Genomic DNA, 6,000 nt, shown 5'->3' on the forward strand with positions numbered 1-6,000 from the left:
ACCTTTGGTGGTGTACAGGAGCATCAAAGTCAGGAAAGTCTCCAAGTGATGTTGGGTGCCTGAATGTTGCATTTAATGTAAATAGGCGTAGGATTGTATCTGCAACTTCTATGCAATGCAAATGAATATCATTCATCAGTATGGCAAGAGAAACCAACAAATAAACAAACAAAACCTAACTAAAAACACAACCTAAGATGACTCTAAAATAGATTGGTTCTTTCATGGAAATATACAGATTTGTTTTCACTCTTGACTTTTGTTCACATTTTCCTTGTTCCTGCTAGATATGAAAACAACCCATCATGTCAGCTTTTAAATAGGGACGGTATATACCAGTCTGTAGCGTTCATGCTCAGTTCCAGAAAAGAGAAACAATTACGAGTCTGGATGAGGGCTACACATTTTCTAGCTCAAGTTCCTTACGAGATGTAGCCGTGCGGAGGAGGCACTGCTTCTATACGCGCGTTTGTGCGGTGCTTAATAAGAAGAGGCTGTTTTTGGAGGGTGAGGGAAAGAGCTCTTGTATCTATAAAACCCAGCTATGATGAAATGCCTCCTGAAGGCATCGGTGAGTAAGTGCTGTCCCAGGGAAAGGAGCACTGTTCTGCGCTGCTGCAGAAGGAAGAGGGATGGACAGCTCATCGTCCCTTTTCTTCGCCCTCCCCTGCAGCTCTGGGGAGGTTGCAGGGGACTGCAGTGGGATTTTTCCCTGTCGTAGCACTCCATTAGAGCTGTTCTCCTGGGAAACCCAGGGTGTGCATGCTTCAGGCTCTCCTCAGCCTGTGCTCCCTCCCCAGGCTGGGTCTTCCCACCAGTTTGCCTGGCAGAGGGACGCGCAGGGAGCCTGGAGAAGCCAATTCCCCATGCGTTTCAGGAGAAGTACACAGTGAGTCTATAGGAGTAAGAAACACAAACTTCCCCCTCTTCTTTTGTGCCAGGCTGTATCACAGTCCAGCCTTCAAGAGACGGCCTATTTGTTTTATTTATTTATTTTTTTATCTCTGCCAGCTTTTCTATGCCTTTTCCACTGTTATTACAATTATTGTGGCTACATTTGCTCAAATGATCAACGCTTGCTAATGCTATCACAGATATCCATCCCTTCCACCCCTGCAAATTATTCATTATAGTGTCACTAGCCTCAGCATAAAATGTACATTTGCGTGCTTGTTTTCATTTAATAAAACCCTTTGGTCACGGAAGCACTGTCAGCCCAGGTTTTATTATTCCAGAATATTCAATTTAAATCTTGGGGCACCCGTGTGACTGAGAGGTCACCTAGCATCTTCAGCTCTGCAAAGAGGGGGGCGAGGGGAGGTTTGCAAACTGTGGGCTTAAACAACAAAACCAAAGTGGCAAAGCTCAAGCCCACTCATCCTTTTCTTTTCTTTTTAGGTGGAAATGGATGCCACAAGCTTATCACGTTGCAGCCCCACACTGTCACTGGATCCACTGGAAAATAAATCCACCGTAAAGGCAGTGATGCTCAGCGTGGGATCTGCCCATGCAGCTCACCTTCCAGGACAAAGTATTAACTAAGGAAGAGAGCAGGTGGGACAGGGGTTCTTCTTCAGAAGCCTTGCTGTGATTGTTTTGGCATGACCTCATCTCGAAGCCCTGTTGTGAATAGTTAGATTTTCTCATATCATTTTGTGGTTGGGAAGGGCTTTTTGGCTTCTGTAATCAATTCACTTTATGAAGAAAACACTAAAAAAAATGATGGCCAGAAAATGTGGTTCATCTTCAGTAAAATCAACAACTTGACCTCTCCCTGTGAGAGCACTGCGTTGGAAGCAACCTTTCTGTTAGGCTAGGGAAAGCTGACTTCTGAGATCCAACCAAGGCAGGAGATTCAGTAACAAAATGTTGTCTTTTCATAGCTACTTCCCTACAATATTTAGATTTACATCTCATATTACAGAATATTAAAAAACAACAGGACCATTTAAGGACTAGAAGATGGAGTAGATTATTTTATTATCTACTTTTCAATGCCCTTTTCCTTTTCCAGTGGCCTGAGCTTAACTTCTCTTCATCTATATTGGCTCGGGCTCAAAGGGTCATATAACCGTCTGAGTCAATAGCAGAGCTTTTAGCACCAGACCCAGGAACCATCTTGGACAAATGGAATCCCAGATACATTCTTCAATTTTCCCCCATCAGCCATTTATAAAAGCTACTTTTATTAAAATCTTCTTGGGTACTTCTCCTGCTGCAGCCAGGAGACCATATGAGGAGCATTTGCTATTAAGTCGTAGAAGAAAGAAGCAGAAGGGTTTTATTTACTTCAGCGTTGCCTTTCCTTTGTTTCTGCAATTCTGGTTTTCTTTGGGGTGACCAGGAATACTAAAACGTAGCAGAAAAGCCATAACACATACTGCAGCATCAGAACTCCTCCATTCAGAGGGTATTTTGGGGTGAAAAGACACGTTTAGCCTGCTTGTCAGGAGACTGTTGACTGGTTAACTCTATTTAAGTACGACACAGGAAGACCATCTATTTTATACCCTTAGGTTATTCGGGAGGCCAGCCTGCTGGACCATGCTTTTATATTGTACCAAGTAAGAAATGTAATGGTAAGGCGAGGGGTACTGTTCAGTTGCCACAAAGTAGGGATGTCTCCTCTCATTAAAAGTGGTGCGGTAGTGCTTTAGTTGTTCAAGGCAGAGGAGTGATAAAAGACATAAAGCCCACCCATGTATGTGTGTTGTCGAAAATGTGAAAGAGTCTTAGCCTGCATACTTGCTCAAGTAAGTTTTCTGCTGGATTCAGTGGAACAGAAATGACCTTAAAAGAGGAATTTCTATAGCTCGGATCGCAGAACCCAACTCTGTTGTGCCTGATTTTTGTCCTTTATGCAAGTCTGTGCAACCTGTGCCTCCCCCTTGCTTTGTACTCTCCCCCCAACACACACACCTTCACCCCTTTGGAATGGGTATTACTATGGAAACAATTGTGTCCTTGCTATTGTTAAGGGCAGCTGAGTGACATCCAGAAATCCCATATACCCGCAGAAAATTGTAATAGTAAATCATCTGACTGGCTATTCTTAGCCATTCTCTTTCTCAGTGAGAGAAGGATGATATATAAAGGGAGATTATATGAAGAAGGCTTTTTTTTTTTTTTTTTTTTTTTTTTTCCCCTCTTGGAAATTTATGACCGCTTGGCTGAAGCGTAACAGTAAAGGTAGGAAAAAAAAAATATTACACAACAGAGCATTTCATGAGCAGCAGAACTAATGAAGCCTGGTTCCCTATGGGTTTGGGCCCGTGGTTGGATTCTCTGGTGACTAATACAGCGCTGGCTGTCTGATCACATCTGTTCTGTGAGCTGGGGCATTCAGAGTGCCTCCCTGACATGTGGGTCCTTGAATACCCAACAATAATTGGGTTCAATTGCAGCTTTTTGTCAACGAGGGAACTGACAGGGTCTGCCTCTTCTACCCACATGCCAGTTTTCATTAAACTTGTAGAAATCTACCATCAGATCACTACACTTCCATCAGAACTGGTTGAAAAAAAAACGCTATCAGATTTGGGAATTATTAGAGGGGAACAGACAGGCACAAACACATTGAAAGTGTAATCTTGTGAGCCTCTTTTACTTGGGAAATCACCCTGAAATTTTGCGTGGCTTCTTCTTCCTTGTAATAATGTTTCTGTGCCCTGGTTCTTCATGCTAGGAGGTGGATAATACTTCTCTACTTTGTAAGAGATAATATTAAGACTTTTCAGTCTTTTGTAAAAAGCAATTTGAAAAAGGAAAGTTACAGCAAGGGAAATTGATGTTAAATATTCATATTTTTTGCGCAGTGAAGGTGATGAAGCTCTGGAGCAGGCTGCCCAGGGAGAGCGTGGAGTCTCTGGCCTTGGAGATGTTCAAACATTGGCTGGGAAAAGCCCTGAGCTACCTGCTGTGACTTCAGAGCTGGATCTGACTTCAAAGGTGATTCTGCTTTGAGTGAGGACGGTACCAGATGACCTCCAGAGATCCCTTCTGATCTGGAGTTTCTGTGATTCAGTGTTATTTGCTACTTTAGATTTATTTTGTGCAGGACTTGGTTACCCAGGAAGAATCACAGTCAAGGTCAAATTCTTCAGGAGAACGTTGTTCCAAAAATGTGTGCCCATTGGAGTGAACCAGCCATCCATGTGCAAGTTCAGACTTTTACTGAGACATACTAGAGCCCTCCTGTTGAGCCTTCAGTATTTTCTGAATATTAGTTTCATCATCAGTTCGTGTTAGCTGTGTGTAAAGTCACTGTGAAATTTCATGCTATATAACAAATTCCTCCAGCTTTTCCCACCTCCATCTCTGATAAACTAGATAACGCCATGTAGGCAACAAGACCCCCCAGAGTCGGTGTCTCTTGCAGGTAACAGATACCTTGTAAAATCTTGACTTTCCCTGCATAATTTCGGGTTGTATGCTCTGGAAAACTTGGCTGAAGTGCAAGGAAAAAAAAAAAAAAAAGAAAGATGTATTATTTTCATGAAGCACAACATTTTATAATGTGATTGCCTGTCCCAAGTGCAATCAATCTGTCCATTGAGCTGGCAGTGTTTAGAAGTAGATGAAAGTCTCTACAGATCTGAAGCCTCCAAATGTTCCAGAGCCCCGTGTTGGGAATACAGTGACACACAAGGATAATATGTACACATACATACATCATAAACATATTTTTTTCTTACTCTATTTTTCCTTCCATGAACATTAGGGCAGTGAGAAATGGTGAAATTGTATGTTAGTAATGAGCCACGTGGCCATAATAAAACATGTCCAGTGATAGCACACGCCAAAATCCTTTCTTCCTTCCTCTCCTTGCGCATTTATCTTCCTTCCTTTCCCTTGCACATTTATCAGTGCTGCCTCCCGTGACAGCAAATCGCCCCATCTTTCCACCAGGCTTTGCTTAGCTTGAACCTTTTCACCAACTGCTGCAGCACAGCTAGTAGGATAATCGGGTGCTTTGTGCTCTATCACTTACCTTGTGGTAGCACACAGGGGCCCGTGGTGGGGTTGGAGGAGGCACGCAGGAAAGCAGCAGCCCCAGTAATGCTGAGATGAGGAGCTCAGCCCAAAGACAACAGGTGGGTGCAACAAACAGCCAGAGGCAGTGCAAGGTATCAATGGGGCAATTATGAACAGCGTGACAAGCAGCTGTCACGGAGCACCAGCTGCCTCGCCACCGACATCTCGCACTTAGGAGAGGAAAGAAAGAATGAGCCACCAACAACTGACCCTCCCCCCCGACCCCCACTGACAAAGACATGTCTAATCGGAGCTGCTACATCAGTGTTTTTTGGTTACTCACGTCCTTTTTCACCCCTACCCGCTTCCCGGTGGATGTTGTACCCTCATTCATCTGTCATCTCTTGTATTTATGGCATGAAGGGCACGAAGCAAAACTTTCCTGACCTCATCAGGAAGGAAGGGGAGATTTTAGATACTGGGGTGTGTGTGACATGTTATGGGCAGGAATAGGGGAATATTTTCTTTCTTTCTGTAGCACATCCTGGTAATTTTAGCTGAGGTGCACCATTCTTGGGACTTCAGTGGCATGGCTGTTGTGAGCAGATCTGCTAGTGGATCTGAAGCCTTCATCCATCCCCTAGGGTCATTATAGCAGCAAGCATGCTGGCCAGCATGCTCCACTCCACAATCACATAGTGGGAATGGTGGCCAACTCTATATTAAGAAACCTATGTGTGTGCTTGTAGGTGTCTGCATGTGAGCTGTCTGCACTCCCATGGTAGTCAGAGAAGGCCCAGTCAATACAATCAGTCCTGGCAACTGATTCTGGTGACCCACCTCTGGACATACCTAAATGCAGACCTCAGGTGCAACCCAGTCCTCCTTAGGGCATCCCATCTTGCCTTCAAATGCCTCTCCAGAAATGCTTACATCTCCTGTAGGTCCAGGTCATGCCTGTTGCCCCAGGGTAGACATTTCAGGTATGCAGGCACTATGAATGCACCTAGTTTGGGGAACTCAGCC

General features: G+C 44.1%; 1 long non-coding RNA gene across 1 annotated transcript in view; it reads left to right on the forward strand.

Annotated features, from left to right (window-relative positions):
- Window positions 1–4,804, forward strand: part of LOC311435296 — an 11,872-nt gene extending 7,068 nt beyond the window's left edge. Inside the window, exons 2-3 of the long non-coding RNA XR_014692041.1 lie at window positions 1,399–1,554; window positions 3,816–4,804. This is a non-coding gene — a long non-coding RNA (uncharacterized lncRNA). The remainder of the gene's footprint in view (window positions 1–1,398; window positions 1,555–3,815) is intronic.
- The last annotated feature ends 1,196 nt before the right edge of the window (window positions 4,805–6,000 follow it).

This window comes from Aythya ferina, assembly GCF_964211825.1.
Source record: "Aythya ferina genome assembly, chromosome: 3".
Taxonomy (NCBI): domain Eukaryota; kingdom Metazoa; phylum Chordata; class Aves; order Anseriformes; family Anatidae; genus Aythya; species Aythya ferina.